This window comes from Humulus lupulus, chromosome 4, assembly GCF_963169125.1.
Source record: "Humulus lupulus chromosome 4, drHumLupu1.1, whole genome shotgun sequence".
Lineage (NCBI taxonomy): Eukaryota > Viridiplantae > Streptophyta > Magnoliopsida > Rosales > Cannabaceae > Humulus > Humulus lupulus.
The window spans coordinates 12,494,558-12,512,376 of record NC_084796.1 but is presented as its reverse complement, the minus strand read 5'-3'; positions in this window follow the sequence as shown (position 1 = coordinate 12,512,376).

Here is a 17,819-nt window from a genome sequence, read left to right as displayed (position 1 = left end):
TCTTCATAAGGTCGAACCTGAAATGCGTCTGGTAGTGGTGGCTTTCCACTTAGATGGAGGCACTGTGACTTGGTACCAATGGATGGAGAAGGGGGGGTATGCTAACCATAGTTGGGAAGTATTTCTACAGGAGTTGCGCAAGAGATACGGGTCATCGATATACGAAGTTCCATTGGGGAAGATAGCGAAGCTAACGCAAACTGGGAAAATCAAGCAATACCGAACTGAGTTTGAGGAGCTCATGAATCAAATCTCAGGGGTACCCGATAATATGTTTCTGAATTTTTTTGTATGGGGATTGAAACTACCAGTACGACGAGAGCTACTCATGGCAACACCTACAGACTTAGCTGATGCTATGCCTAAGGCCAAGCTATTCAAAGATCAAAATGAAGATTTGATGGGAAAGCCTCGGTATGAACACTATTTCAGTGGTGTTGCAAATCGAAAGGTAACAAGCATAGAGACGCCAGGGGGAAACAAGCCAGGACCGATTATCAATACAGGAAGTTCAAGGGTGAGTTCTACTCTTTCTCAACTTCCCAATAAGTGTCTTACCCCAGCAGAATTGAAAGAGAGGAGGGACAAGGGACTGTGTTTTACTTGTGACAAAAAGTTTAATTATGGGCATAAGTGCAAATACCGAGTGTTACTTCTATGTGGCCAAGAAGGTGACGACATGGGGGAAGGTGAAGCAGGTGAACCCGACGAAGAGGAAATTGCAGAAGAGGTAAGTTTTAACGCCTTATCCAACTACACTAATCCAAGAATTTTTTTGATATTGGCTAAGCATGCATCTGAATCTTTAGAAGTCTTGATTGATACTGGAAGTAACAACAATTATATTCAAGAAGCATTAGCAGAGAAGTTGCAGCTCTCATAGGAACCCACCAAGGCATTTAAGGTTTATATGGGGAACGGAAAATTTTTAACCTGCTTTAAACGGTGTTGAGAAGTGGAGTTGATACTGCAGGGAAATAAATTTGTGGTACACTTGTATGTTTTGCCGATTTGGGGTTTGGGTATAGTGTTGGGTATGCAATGGTTGCAAACACTTGGACCTTGTATTCATGATCATAAGGCATTGAATATGGAATTCAAATGGAATGGAGTCACGGTGAATTTGGATGGCAACGCTACATGGAAGGCAAGGCAGATTTCATGTACCAAGTTGAACACACTAGTATCTGAAGGCGGAGTCAGTTGTACGTGGAAAGATACACCCAGAGAGTAGAGAACCGGTGGAGAAGAAAACTGAGCTGGAACAAATACAGGAGAAAATTCCACCACCAGCCCAGTCATTACTAAGTGAGTATGAGACAATTTTTTCCACTCCAAATACTCTTTCGCCAATTCGAAATGTGGATCATAGGATTCATTTACAACCAGGAACTGCTCCAGTAAATGTGAGGTCATACAGGTATCCATACTTTCAAAAGGATATTATGGAAAAAAAAAAGATCAGTGAGTTGTCGGAAGCGAGGTTCATTCGAAACAGCACCAGCCCTTATTCTTCGCCAGTTTCACTAGTTAAAAAGAAGGATGGTACATGGCGATTTTGTGTGGACTACCGAGCGTTGAATGGAATTGCCATCAAGGACAGGTTCCCTATCCCAACTATTGATGAGTTATTAGACGAATTGGGGGCCGTTGTGATATTTTCGAAATTGGATTTGCTAGCAGGATACCATCAGATTAGGATGGACATTCGTGATGTGCATAAGACCACCTTCCAAACACACGAAGGACACTATGAATATCAAGTGATGTCGTTTGGTCTAACCAACGCGCCAGCAACATTCCAAGCAGCCATGAATCAAGTTTTCAAACCCTATTTACGTCAGTTTGTTATAGTTTTCTTTGATGATATATTGGTTTACAGCAAGAGTGAGACGGAGCACATTCAACATCTGAGATTGGTATTTCAATTACTACGGGAACACCGATTATTTGTGAAGGGCATCAAGTGTGCATTCTTCCAGCACACTATTGAGTACTTGGGGCATATAGCCTGTAACATCCCAAATTTCCTAATAAGGCGTAGGGCCTTGATTAGGGGCCAGGATGGAAAATTATGGAATTATATGATTATGTGATATTTATGTGTATCATTATGTGATTATGTGAGTTATATTATAATATGACTAGATATGCATGTTTATATGTATTAAATATGCATGTGGGCCCATTTCTGTTCAATTGGGCAATTTTCATATTTTTGCCATTTCGGGTATATTTGGCATATGTGGTATGTGTGTGGTGCTTCATTATTATTTGATTATGCTAAGGTTACTCACCATGAGACGATCTTAGGAAGCAAGCTAGTGGGAAAGTCACAACGAGATTCATACTTGACCCAGAGTGAGTCAAGGGGTATTTAGTACATTACTGGGATATTGGGTAATGGGAATAAATATGTAACGCCCTGGGTAGTCAAGACCGTTACACTGTGTATTTATAAAGGTGCAGGACTTGCTAATCAAATCTTTTAGTTGGAAACGTGTCACTAAAACATTAATGAACTAGAGTTAAAAATGTTTTGGTCATAAAAGATACATTTCATATAATTAAACGTTTTGTACAAGGGATCCCAAAAGAAACAACGTTTGAAAGCCAGTTTACAAAATTTCAAGGTATAAACAACTGCTAGCCACTCTATGGGCAAAATAGACATTTATGGTCCTCTTGTTCTGTCTCATCCTCAACCGTGGCGGCCGAGCAGCTGGTCATGTACATTCTGCCTTCAGAGCTCTCCGAATCAGGGATGATCAAGCTTACCCTAGCCTTTACCTGCACCACGTAGCACCCGTGAGCCAAGGTCCAGCAAGAAAACATGACATCATATCACAAACAATGATAACAATTAAATAACTCTTTAAGCATGTTCATACACTTAGCAATCCACATTAGTCACATAGTCCATAGACATAACCAGAGAATCTACAAACCAATACCCAGCTATTCAACATGACAAGTTCATCAATCTATAATGATAACCAAATCACATGATAATCAGGGTCGACGCCCTTAGGTCGCACCCTCTGTTTACCCCACTGACTCCGGTCTACTTAAACTGAGCTCAGTGAATATTAAGCTGTCCTCAGCTACCAGTGACTGAGTCGCGCCCTGTGCGCCAATGTAAACTCCAGCACTCTTAGGCCGTTTGTTTATTATTCACATGACATAATACCATCCTTCATAATGCATACAAAATATGGAACCCTTAATCCCATTATAAATTCCCAACCGGGTGCAGTTTTTGTTATATTATTTTATAATATAATGTAATATTATATTATTTTATAGGGAATTTACTTATTTGGTACCCTATGTTTTTGCAAAGTATCATTTTGGTACCCTCTGTTTTCAATAATGTTCATATGGTACCCTATATTTTAAAAGTATACATATTTGATACCCTAGACTCAGATTTGATAGATAAAATTTTGTCAATATGATCAAACTATCATCATTTATATGTAATTAAGTAATTAAATTTAAATTTAGAACTTACATAACAACAGTTTGATTAAATTGATAAAATTTTATTAATTAAATTTGAGTTTAGGGTACCAAATATATACGGTTTTAAAATACAGGGTACCATATGAGCATTATTGAAAACAGAGAGTACCAAAATGATACTTTGTAAAAACACAAGGTACCAAATGATTACCTACCCTATTTTATAATATAATGTTTTAGATTAAATAAATGTGACATAGAGTGTCACATATTGTAACATATATTAGAGAGTTACATTATTTGGATATATGTGAAATATCCAAACATGTAACATATTTGGTGTTACAAATTCATCACAAATTTGTAACTCCTAAATATCACCCATTATTGTGTAGATTTGTTGTTACACAATATTGAGACGAATTTCTTAATGCCATGTGAGAAATGGCTGATAGAGATGTGATTTTAACTCCTATATTGTGTATGGAAGTTACAAAATCAAGTGGGAATAAATTGGAAAGTTTTGGAAAAAATTGAAAAAATGTGTTGCTGAAATTGACTGAGGGCCGCGGAACCTGGAACAAGCGCCGCGGCCCTAATGGCTGACAGCTTCATATAATTTCGGTTTTTATCCAATTTTGAACGATTCCAACAGCCAAGTAACTCCCAAATCTCTATTTTAATTCCATAAAACACCAAATTAATCATTGGTAACAGCCATGGGGTTGGTGGAATTTGAAATTCAAAGGGTGTCTCTAAACTCTATAAATAGGAGCCTAATGCTCACTTGTAAGACACACCATTTCTATCCACTAAAGCACTTGGCTAGAAACACCTTGAGGCTTGATAATTCCAGAAAGCATTTCCAAAATCTGAGAGAGATACCTTAGTGCTTGAGTTAGGGGGAAATAAGCTTTTGGACAAAGGTTTTAAACCTTGTTCAAGTTGGTGATCCCCAATCCTCTTCACTTAGGTTGTGTAAGTGAGAGTTTGTTTGTGGTTTATGTTCTTCATTTTATTCTATTGTTATTCTTCTTATTCTCTTGTTTTATTTACTTGTATATTTTGTTTAAGAGTTGTAATCTCTTCATTTGGTCCAAACACTTTATTTTATTTGTAACTTTTGTTTTGAGTTGTATTTTACTATTCACGTCTTCTTCATCATCTTCTTCATTTCCTTTGTTTTGTTTGTATTTTCAGTTATAGAGTTGTAACACTTTATTTAATCAATCTTGTCCATTGTAATATTTTGCATAGAGTTGTAACATTATCTTACCATTTCCATTGAGGCAATATTATTTTTCCTAACAGTTTTCTTACCTTTAATTTCCAAGTGTTCTGATTACGAGAGATGCCCCTCGAGCACGATCCGTTTCCCGAGCCCTAGCTTATACCTAGTCACAACCAAGATAAGGGATTCCATTAATAATTGTATAAAGGTTTCCAATTAAAGTTCTAACCTCCGGGACATTGAACTCCACCAAACACGGTAGTGAGATCGATCCCAAGCATCTTAGGTTAGGTTCCCGCGCTTAAAAACTCCAAAAGGCCACAATGTCCTTAAGGGTCGCGGCCCAAGCTCCCTATGCTGCGGCTTGCCCCCAACCAGAGGCCCAGCCTCGCCCAAAAACAGACACGGGTCGCGGCTCAGCCTTCCCCATGCCGCGGCCCGCCCTTCTTCCCCATCACCTATCTACTTCAGAGGGCCGCGACACACCAAGAACTGGGCCGCGGTTCGACCCCTTTGAACCCAGAAAATCCACCATTTTTAACACTCAAAACCACCCATAACCATCCTAATGATATAATCCAATTATCATAAACATTCTAACATGATTTCAGCAACATAACCTAGCAGAATCCTAGTCTAGAAACTCATCAACACAACATTTCAATCTTTGAAACCCACAAGCTCAAGAACACCAAAACCAGTGAGGAAAACCCAAAATTTAAACAATATATCATAAATTAAAGCTTACCTTTACTGAAGAACCAATCCTCTAAGAATTTGTTGAGCTAACTCCCAAGTCTTTAGCTTCAATTCAACCTTAAATTAAAATCCAATAACCCTCAGAATCCAACCATATTTATAGAATTTAACCAGCAAAGATGAAACTCAGAACTTACCTTAACTCTTGATTAGATCCTTTAGTTAATCCTGAGCTAATCTCCAAAATCCCAGCTCAATTTCTCTGAGTTTCCAGCCAATATCTTCTTAGTTTCTGGTGGTTTCCCTTAAGTGAGAGAGAGAAGAGAGAAGGGTCGGTTATGACATCTTCCACTGTTTTCTTGGTTTTGTCTAGTCTATCCTTAATCAATTAAGTCAATCCCGACGCTCGGGGTACCAAAAACGTCCCCGAGGGCAAAATAGTAAAATTTCCCAATACTCCCACCTAAGCTTCCTAACCTCAAATATATCTCAAATTATTTATTTTCATAACCCGATAACCCAAATAATCATCTAATACTCGAAATACCCCTTGACTTAGCCCAAGTCAAGTATTAGGTCTCGTTGTGACTTTCCCGCTAACTAGCTCCCTAGGATCGCCTCAAGTCGCATGCTGCAGATTTACCCACATAATAATGTGGTCCTCACAATTATAACATATAGCCACATTTACGCCATCAACGGGCTAAAATTACAAATATACCCCTTTAAGCTAAACGGGGCCTACATGCATACTAATACTTGTAGACATGTATTTCATATATATTCATATAATCATACAAGCATGCTTATTACAGAATCATGCATTAAACTATTTAATTCACACATAAACCAATCGTGCCCTCCGGACACACTAATCAAGGCCCTTAAGCCTTATTAGTGATTTTGGGTCGTTACAAAATATTTGATGATAAATTGGGAGTTAGTGAGATAAGGAGGAAATTCTAGGAGTTTTGACTATTTTACCCCCGGGGGGCGTTTTCGGGACCCCGAGCATTAGGATTTGCTTGAGGTTACTTAAGCTTGAAGTAAACCGTCAGAGTTATAAAAAAACGTTCAGATCATTCTCTCTCCCTCCCGTTCCATTTTCGACACCCGATCACATTTCCGAAGGAAAGTTGAGTTTTAGGACTCGGATTCAAGCGAGAATCGAGGCATAGCGATTCTAGGGAAGATTAGAAGCTTATTAGCCGAAGATTTTAGCTGGAAAACAACTCAACCAGAGGTAATTCAAGTTTTAAGTTCTAAGTTTTTAAGCTTGGATTGGATTTTGTATTTTGATGAGTTTTTTAATAAATTGAAGCTTGGGTTTTATTGGTATTGGATAATTAGGATGTTTGGGAACTTTGATTTTGGATTTTGGAGATGCTTGGATAGGTTTTTGGAAGGTTTTTAAATGGAGAAAATGAGGTTTTTGGCTGGGTTCGTGGTTGGGCCGCCTCCAAACAGAGGTCGAGCCTCTTCTATCTGCACCTTGCGCCGCGGAACTCCAACCTTGTGCCGTGGCCCTACCTGTAAATCAGCCAGCCTCCTCCTTCAAGCCTAGGCCGCGGCGCTCAAGAACAGGGACACGTCCCAGGCTTGAAGAAGGAGGAGGCTGACTGATTTACAAGTAGGGCCGCGGCACAAGGTTGGAGTGTCGCGGTGCAAGGTGCAGACAGAAGTGGCTCAGCCTCTGTTTGGAGGCGAGTCGTGGCTCAGTGCTGGGGCGCCGTGGCGCTTAAGGATAGTGTTGCCCAGATTTGGTTTTTAGTTGTGGGAACTTAACTCTAAGGGCATATGACCGATTCTACTACCTAGTTGAGTAGGATTCGATGTCCCGGAGGCTAGGTTTGGGTTTGGAAGTATTTATTTACTAATTTTGATGAGGTTTTATATTATGGTCGTGACTAGGTTATCACTAGGGGATTGGAAACAAGATCGTGCTTGTGACTCATTTATTGGTAACATGTGCTTGGACCAAAGGTAAGAAAACTGCCCCCAGTTTGTGATGCATGTGATGCATAAGATACATGTGATTAGGGCATGACATAAATCCTGAATATGGAATTGATCAGAGCTTGAGTCTCTGTAATTATGCATGATCATAATTATGCTAGTGATTGTTGAGTAAGCATGTTGAATGCCCTACATTTGGATATTTGACATATGATATATGCCTTGTTGCATTGCTTACTTGTGAGTGGAGCTAACCTATGAGTCAGGAATCGGCAAGGGTGTTAGTATTGATTGTGAAGCTGTGACTCATTAGTCAAGTTCGGCAGTAGTACTGAGCACTGGTCGTATGGAATTGGCCTATGAGTCAAGAGCGGCATAAGCGTAATGAGCGCAGAGCCGAAAAGATTAGATCTAATCGACATAAGCATTATCAACATAAGTATGAAATGATTGATCGACCTTAAGTTCGATGAAATCAAAAAGTGTTTGTCTAGTCTAAAGGCTAGTTACTTAGAGCCATGGCCAAAAGGCTTAGGTGACTGCAACGTCACATGGCTATGGGTGCTGAGCCCAAGTCCGTGACTCACTTATCTGATTAGGGTGCAGAGCCCAAAATATGACTCTTTAGTCACCTATCTGATTAGGGTGCGAAGCCCAAAGTGTGACTCACCCATCTGATTAGGGCTACAAGCCCCGACATGATTATCAGAATCATAAAGTGTTATTCACTTATTTGATTAGGGTGCAGAGCCCAAGTGCGTGACTTAATTGTCACTTATTTTAGATGGATATATTAGCCATCTATTTAGGGAGCGGATCCCCAGAGATGGACTCATTATCCATTTTGTAACGCCCCAAACTCCAGGGACCGTTACGGTGTGCCTTGTAAACAGTGCTAAACTCGCTAATTGAGTTATTTGGCCAAAATCGTGAAACTAAGTATGATTAGCGGTTTAGGGATTAAAACTTTGGTTAAGATGTAACGTTTCACTAGAACGTTTAATTTATACATTGGGATCCCGAAAATAAAGTTTCAGAGTTTATTACAGAAAATATTTACAACAGGCCGTTCTAAGCGGCAAAACAGGGTTCAACCCTAGTTCCACTTTAAACCTCGGCCGTGGCGGACGAGCACCTGCATATGTACACATCATCACCTAAGCTCTTCAACTCAAGGATGGTCCAGCTTCCTCTTGCCTTTACCTGCACCACGTAGCACCCGTGAGCCGAAGCCCAGCAAGAAAACACAATATAACATGATATAATATCAACTATAACCATAGTAACCATTTGGAACCAATGATCCATCCAGATAGGTGACAGTAGCCAAAAGTCACAATAATGAGCATCGCTCCCTCTAGCCACGTGACGATAGGGTCACCATGGCTCAACTGATAAGTGTTCCCTTCATAAGATTGGTTAGGATAGGTGCATGGTGATTAGTCACCAACATAACCTTCCTCACGACTCTAGAGTCGAAACTATGGACAACGTCCCTTAGCCATGTGACAAACAGTCACCGGGGTTCTATACCTTGGCTATAGTCATCTGGTTGTAAACCAGGCAAGCGCTTATAGTTCTCATTGACCTTCCGGTCGGTCTAGCATTAATACCCCATATGAGTCATTCAATGCCGACCTTGATTAGATCCAATCTTTAATCGGCCTGGCGCTCACAACGCACTGCCATTTCTGACCCTTGGGTCGGTAAAACACGACCAGTGCTCAGCCCGTGGTGAACTCAACTAATAAGTCACAGCTTCACAGACGGATCTGACACCATTGTCGATTCTGACTAATAAGTCAGCGCCATACACAGGTAAGCCATGCCACTACACATATATCACATGACCAATATCCACAAACAAGGTATTTAGCATGCTTACTAACAGATACCAGTACAATTAGGACTATGCACAACCACAAAGACTCAAGCTTTGAACAATATCATACCCAGTATACAAAGCATGTCCTAATCACATGTTTCTCATGCATCACACGCATCATACTTAACAATCCAACATGCATCAATAGCAGCCATGCATGTCACGTTTAACAGTCAACCAACATGCATCAATGATAGCCATGCATGTCACATATACACAGGGTGCAGTTTTCTTACCTCTGGTTCGAGTGAGAGTTAGAGTAAGAACGACCCCTGAGAACGATCGATCCTTAATCCTTTAACGGTCACCTAGTCATAACCAAAACAATCTCCAATTAATGAAAATTACCAAAGACAGGGTCTTAACCTAAACCCCACTCTTGGGACCTCAAAACACGCCCACACAGTGAGTAGATTCGATCCCGGGCCTTAAGGATTGAAACCCCAAGCCAAAAGCCCTTAAAAACACCCAAAACAGGGTTAAGAGGAAACAGGGGAGCGCTACAGCGCTGCCCTTCTAGCGCCCCAGCGCTCAAGGCAGAAACACAAACCGCCCAACCTCCCTGCAGGTAGCGCTATAGCGCCCTACACTGGGCGCTGTAGCGCTACCTTCAGCCAGCCAAATCCCAGTTTTTCCTTCCTTCGATTTTACCATTTCTAACCCAAACCAAAAGCTTCCAAACGTTAAATTAACTCCCAAATGAACCCAAATACCATCTCCACATGTCCTAAGGACCACAACCCCAAGAACCCTAGCCAAAACTCCAACCAATTCCCAAGTTTCCAACCCAAAAACCAGCTGAAACTTAACTTATAAAACAGAGTAAAACCAAGAGTTCTAGTGGCTAGAAACTCACCTTAATCTTGGCAACACACCCTCTTCAATGGTGGAGCACAACCCTAGCTTGGCTATGCTTGGTTCCTTGGCTCGATTCCTCAAACTGAGCTCGAAAATCCAAAGAGAAAAGGGTAAGAAAATCTATCGGAAGAGAAGGAGGAGAGGCTCTGTTTTTGTTACTCTTCAACAGCCTCAATGGCTAATATATATCTCTTAAAGTAAAAAGACCTAAATACCCCTTAGGTCTAAAATAAAACCTTAATAGCCACCAAGGGCAAAACCGTCCTTTCGCACCTATTTCATTAATCACATTTAACACCCTCCAATTTCCCGCTATTCTCAATAACCTCAAACACCAATAATCCATATCTCATTACCCTTTAATTCCCGGTAATGCTTTAATCATTAAATTCACCCCGAGACTCACCCCGAGCCCCGGACTTAAACCCGTTATGACTAGACCGAACACTTACATCTCATGATCGTCTCATGTCGATAGCTCGAACCAATCCACCTTATAATGTGGCTATATTAATTAATCACAATCATGCACCCAAAATATACAATTACGCCCACAGTGGCCAAATTACCAAAATACCCTCACAATAATAAATTCTCCCATACGCATGCACTCACCGCCATATAATAATATAATCCACGTAAATATGCATACATTCATGAAATACTATAATAAATCAATTATGGCCCTCCCGGCCTCCTAATCAAGGTCCTAAACCTTATTAGGAAATTTGGGGCATTACAACTATCCCCTCCTTACAGAAATTTCGTCCTCGAAATTTACTCAACAACCCTGAACCAGAATTCCACTCACTGGGTATAAATTTCTTAGGTCATTTCCTTGACCCCACTATTTCAATAGCCTTGCCTTAGCCCAAGGTACAATCTGCTCAGTAGAACCTCTTTACTTATGTAACAATCTGAACTGGCTATTCCTTACTGGAATACTTAACCTAACCTTCAGATCCTCATAACTCAACTCATAGGTTCCTTCGGCCCATGCCCACTACATGGAAGCACACAACTCATTATGTACAACTGCCAGTGCCCAAAAGTAAAACTGATTTAGAGTCACCCTATTCAGACCTAATCAGGATCCAACTGCTGAAACAAACTAGGACTTAACTTGTCTTAATTCCTCACCTCTTTTCCCATGGTGATACCTTAGAGAAAGTACATTCTCCTACCTGGAATTCCACATTCCTACTTTCCAGTTCAATAATACTGTTCTGTCTATTCAGAGACATGAGCAACCAAAACTTAAGCTCCAGCAATCTCATAAATCCCCTGAACCACCTCAGGATCCAGACATATATATATATTTCCTCACTCATCTTATAAGATGTTCCTCCAATAATAATTGGATAACCCTCTCTCTCTGATTTACCACCAGTCTGAGAGTGATAAACTGTACTGAGTTCCATTTATATACTCATCACCTTCCTAACCCTTCCAAAACTTGGAAGTCACAATAAATTCTTCATCTGATAAGATAGACCTTGAGTTCACGAAGGCTCTCTATCCTTACTGATAAAATAAACTCACTTGGACTACCAGTCCACAATGTCTTAATACCAAATCATACCGATCCGTCAACCTGGGAATCCCACCGCGAAACTCACCACAATGCTCTCTTATTCCCACTATAAAATACCCAAAGGCTGTAATGGCATTGCTGTTTCCTGATATTCTGCCTCGATCTGCTAACAGGTTAAGAACTTTACACATGCCTTAATATATGTCCCTTCATCTCAGGCCATCACTATAAAGCTTTCACATCATGTAACCCTTTCACGATGCCTGAATGAAGCTAATAAAAGAATAGCGTGAGATTCATCCGGAATCTCTCAGTTAATCTCAATGTCCATCGGATCCCAAATCCGATCTTTATACCACCATAAACTCATGTCTGTCACCAAACAACCTTTAGCTAATCCAGCTAAAGCTTTCCATTCAATCTTGCCCGTTTGTGGCTCACTTAACCATCTTTCCCTGTTACCTTCCTCGAGATAATAATCTCAAACAATAAACTGGCCACTTGGCCCGCCAGAAACTCTACCCAGTCCTGGCCAGATCCTTTAATCAACATGTTGCATAGGCAAGCACTTTTCTCCATCTCTAGGATGTCATAACAATCCTCTACCTGATCCTGGTCTATAAAGACCCAACACTTCTCCCCAAGGCACCTGAAATACCTTAACTATCCATGGACACTCCTGTCCCCAAGGCACTCTTCACTCTTGGCAATTCTCCGCAGAAAAAAAAACACCACTAATCCATCGTCCGAGACGATCATAAATCCCATCCAAGTCTACCCTTGAATAAACTATTAATCTGATTCACAAACAATAAGCATCAAACCAATTCTCAAGACACACTCAGCACCCGCAGTGCTCTAATCCGATATCAACTCAATCCTTTACATAATTTTCTCACTATGTCCTCTAATTGGTCTTAACCAGATCCAAGATCCACCTTTAAGGGATTCCATCTTACTCAGCAATTAAACCTTTAATTCTTATAATTCCACCGAGCCACCCAAGACAGTGTATACATCTGATTCCATCTCTGGTACTAAACCAACCACCATTCCAATCTTCTTTTAATAAAAAGAAAGCCTGACAGACCACCTGGAAACACATTTAAGAACCCACAGACTAATCCAGTCTTTCCTGATCTCACTAACACAATCTAGGTAGTATTCACCACACTGGCTAAGAGTTCCATGCATCTCCCTGCACAAACTCCAGCCCCCCACATCCGGTATCATAAACATATCAATCCAGGTACAGTGCCAATTGTCACAAGATGCTCATGAACAGTATTAACATGTCATCAAATCATAATGTGCATGCCTAGCAATAATAGCCTTCATCATGCATGCAAGCAGGTGCAAATAAATGATTATGGGGTCCTGCATCTGAATAGATGACTGATGAGTCAATCTTTGGGGACCTGGTTCTTGAATAGATGACTAATAAGTCAATCTCGGAGTGGGTGACCAATGAGTCACACCCTGCATAGGTGACTAATGAGTCACACTCTATACTAGTGACTAATGAGTCACATTCTGTGTAGATGACTAGTGAGTCTATCTCTGTGTGTGGATGACTAATGAGCCATACCCTGTATAGGTGACTAATGAGTCACACCCTGTATAGGTGACTAATGAGTCACACTCTGTACTAGTGACTAATGAGTCACACTCTGTGTAGATGATTAATGAGTCTATCTCTGTGTGTGGATGACTAATGGGTCATACCCTGCATAGGTGACTAATGAGTCACACTCTATACTAGTGACTAATGAGTCACACTCTGTGTAGATGACTAGTGAGTTCATCTCTGGAGGTCCCATACCCTCCTAGCCATGTGACATGTAAGTCACCTTAGCCTTTCCGACTCTGGCTCTAAATAACTAGCCCGTAGACTAGACAAGCGCTTTTAGTTTTCATCGAACTTGAGGTCGGTCCGGCATTAATGCTCATTTGAGTCATTCAATGCAGATGTTGATTAGATCTAATCTTTTATCGACTTGCGTTAAACACGCTAAGACCGTTCTTGACTTATGAGTCAATATCATGTGACCAGTGCTCAGTACCACTGCCGAACTTGACTAATGAGTCATAGCTTCGCAGTTAATACTGACACCATTGCCAATTCTGACTAATGAGTTAGTGCCATGCACAAGTAAGCAATGCTACCAGGCATACGTCATATGTCAAATATCCAAATGTAGGGCATTCAACATGCTTACTTAACAATTGTTAGCATAATTATGATCATGTACAAACACAGAGACTCAAGCTCTGATCAATATCATATTCAACATTCATGGCATGCCCTAATCACATGTTTCTCATGCATCACATGCATTGCATTTAAACATTTGACATGCCTCAATAATAACCATACGTGTCACATATGGGGTGCAGTTTTCTTACCTCTGGTCCAAGCACAAGCTACCAATAAACGAGCCACAAGCACGATCTCGATTCCAAGCCTCTAGTGATAACCTAGTCACAACCACAAATGGTGATCCAATGAGTTCAAGTTCTAAAATCAATCGCGGAACCAAAACCGAGCCTCTAAGACATCAAACCCCACTAATCTGGGTAGTAGGAATGATCCCGAGGCCTAAAACCAAGTTCCCGAGGTCAAAACACCCAAACGGGCTCAAAACTACCCAAGAGTCGTGGCCCTAGCACCATGAGTCGCGGCCCCCAGCCATAACAGGAGCAAGGGCCGCGGCGCCCAGCAAGGCCAAAATGCCTCCACCTGCTTCTTCGAGCTAGGGCCGTAGCCCCCCACCCAGAACCAGCCATGAACCCAATTTTCTTCATCCCAAACCTTCCAAAAACATACCTAAACACTTCCAAATCCAAAAATCAAAGATTCCAAACTTCCCAATGATCTGAAACCATCAAATCCCGAGGCTCAAACGAACCAAAAGCTCAACGATTCATAAAACCCAATTCTAACTTAAAAACTTTAAAAACTTAAAACTTGAATTACCTCTGATTGAGTTGTTTCCAACTAAATCCTCCTGCTAATTAGCTTCTAATCTTCCCTAGGATCGCCATGCCTCAATCCTCACTTGAATCCAAGTCCTAGAACTCAAGTTTCCTTCAAAAACGCGATCGGGAGGCGAAAATGGAACTTAGAGGGAGAGAAAGCTTACTGAATGTTCTTTTTATTTCTTAAAAGGTTACTTCAAGCTTAAGTAGCCTCAAACAAATCCTAACGCTCGGGGTCCCGAAAACACTCCCGTGGACAAAATAGTCAAAACCTCCAGAATTTCCCCCTGATCACACTAACTCCCAATTTATCACCAAATATTGATTCCCATTACCCAATAACCCGGTAATGCTCTAAATACCCCTTGACTCACTTCGAGTCAAGAATAAATCTCGTTGTGACTTTCTCACTAGCTTACCTCCTAGGATCGTCTCGTGCTGGGTAACCCTGGCATAACCAAATAATAATAAAGCACCACACACATATCACATATATGCCAAATATGTCTGAAATGACCAAAATATGAAAATCACCCAATTACTTAGAAATGGGTTCACATGCATATTTAATACACCTAAACATGCATATAATCATTTAATAACACAATAAATCAATTATGGCCCTGCTGGTCTCCTAATCAAGGTCCTAAACCTTATTAGGAAATTGGGGGCATTACAACTACCCCCTCCTTATAGAAATTTCGTTCTCGAAATTTATCTGAACTGCCCAGAATAAGAATTCCCCACAACTGATTCCAGTTTCCCAGGTCGTTCCCTCGACCTCACTGTTTCAGCAACATTACCTTAACTCAAGGTATAAGTTTGTTCCTCAGAACTTTATTCTTTCGGTCTCATATCTGGACTGGCTATTCTTTACAGGATACCTTAGCCTCAATCTCCAGATTATCACAACTCAACTCATGAGTTTCTTTCAACCCATGTCCTCAGCATGGAAATACAAAATACACTGTTCACAACTGACAGTGCCAAAGACAAGATCGAACCAAATTCAATGTGACCAGTCCCATCCAGGACTTAAACTGTTATACTTCTCTAGGGCTCAACTTGCCCTTAACTCATCACCCCTTTCCATGGTGATACTTTTAAGGAAGATACAATCCTCTACCTGGAACTCTATGTTCTTGATTTTCAGTGCAATAAAACTTTGCCATTTACTCTGAGAAGTGAGCATCCAAGCTTTAATCCCTAATAATCTCAATAGTCCCCTGAACCACCTCAGGATCCAGATATAACATCTCACCCATCTCATTCCAATGAATGGGTGACAAACATGCTCTACCATACCTTATCTCATAAGGTATCTTTCCAATACTGGATAACTCTCTTTCTCTCTCTGATTTACCATCAGTCTGAAGACAATGAACTGTACTAAATTCCATCTATATATTCATCGCCTTCCTTAACCCTTCCAAGACCTGACGGTAACAATAGAGTATTCATCTGATAAGATAGACCTTGAATTTCCATGAAGGCGCACTATCTCTCTCACATAGAAATCTGATTAATGATCAATTGTATTATTTACTTATCCTTACTGATAAAAGTGATCTCACTTGGAAAACTGGTCCATAATGACCCAAACCAATTCACGCTGACCCACTAACCTAGGCAATCCCACCGCGAAACCCATCACGATGCTTTCTTATTTCCATTATAAAATAATCAAAGGCTACAATAGCCTCACCGATTTCCGATACTCTATTTTGATCTGCTAACAGGCTAAGAACTTTACCACGCATTCCATTACATCCCTCTCCATCTCAGACCACCACTATAAGGCTTTCCAAACTCTGGTACATTTCCATGATGCCTGAATGAAGATAATAAGAAAGTAGTATGAGATTCATTCAGAATCTCCCAATTAATTCCAGTGTCCATCGAATTCCAAATTCGACCCTTATATCTCCATAAATTCATACCTGACACTGCAAAATCCTTAGCTAATCCAGCTAAGACTTTCCACTCGATCTTTCCTATCTGTTGTTCACTTAATTATTTTCCTTTTAATCCTCTCTAGGATAATAATCTCAAGCACAAAACTGGCCACTAGCTCACCAGAAACTCTACTCTAGTTCTGGTCAGATCCTTTAACTAACATGTTGCATAGGCATTCCTTGACCTTGTCAAATCTCCACAAGAAATACATTACAATACCATCGTCCATGACGATCACAAATCCCATTCAAATAATCCTTTGAACGCTCTGTCCATTTAATTCATCAAGATAATTCAACATTAATCAAACTCTCAACATTAATCAAACTCTCAAATCATAACTTAGCACTCCCAGTGCCTTTATCTAATATAAAAACAATCCTCTGCATATCCTTCTTCCTGATCTCTAGCTGGTAATAACCAGATCAAAGATCCACCTTGGAGAACGCCATCTTACTCAATAGCTGAACCTTTAATTCTTACAACTCTACTGAGCCATTCAAAACAGTGCCCTAAGTCCGATTCCATCCTTGGCACTAATCCAATCACCATTCTATTCTTTTTTTTTTTTTTAAATGTAATCCTGACAAATCCCTTGGAAATCCATCCAGAAACTCACAGACTAATCCAGCCTGTCCTGATCCCATAGGCACAATCTAAGTGGTATCCACCACACTAGCTAAGAGTTCTATGCATCCCTCTGCAATAAAACTCTAGCTCTTAATACAGATGTCATCAACATATCAAATTTATGCACAGTGCCAACTGCCACAAGGCTTTCCGCTCTCAAGCCCAAGAGTTACTATACTTTCCTTGCCATTTAGCATTGCCCCACACTTACTTAACCCATCCATATCCAGGATCATCTCAAAATCAATCATAACCAACCTTATCATATCAACTGATGAGTCCCTTTCAATATAACCTAACTCATCCCATAAGTCACCAATACTGTATTATTTTCCCATCATAATATAACCATGCAATCTGCATAACAACTCTATGCTTCTCTAGATGCATCAAACAAAGAAACAGTATAACACAAAACCTAGTCAGCATAACACAAAATCAGAACTAGAAAGCTGACCTGCCACCCCTCAGGAACTAGTCTCAGTCTCAGTCTCTGACTGCCTCGGAATAAACACTCGAGTTGGAGTCAAGCTGTCCATCCCATTTTGCTCCTCTATCTCTCGACTTGGGCAATCCCTTTTTATATGCCCAACCATTCCACATAAGAAGCATGTCCTTGGTCGGCA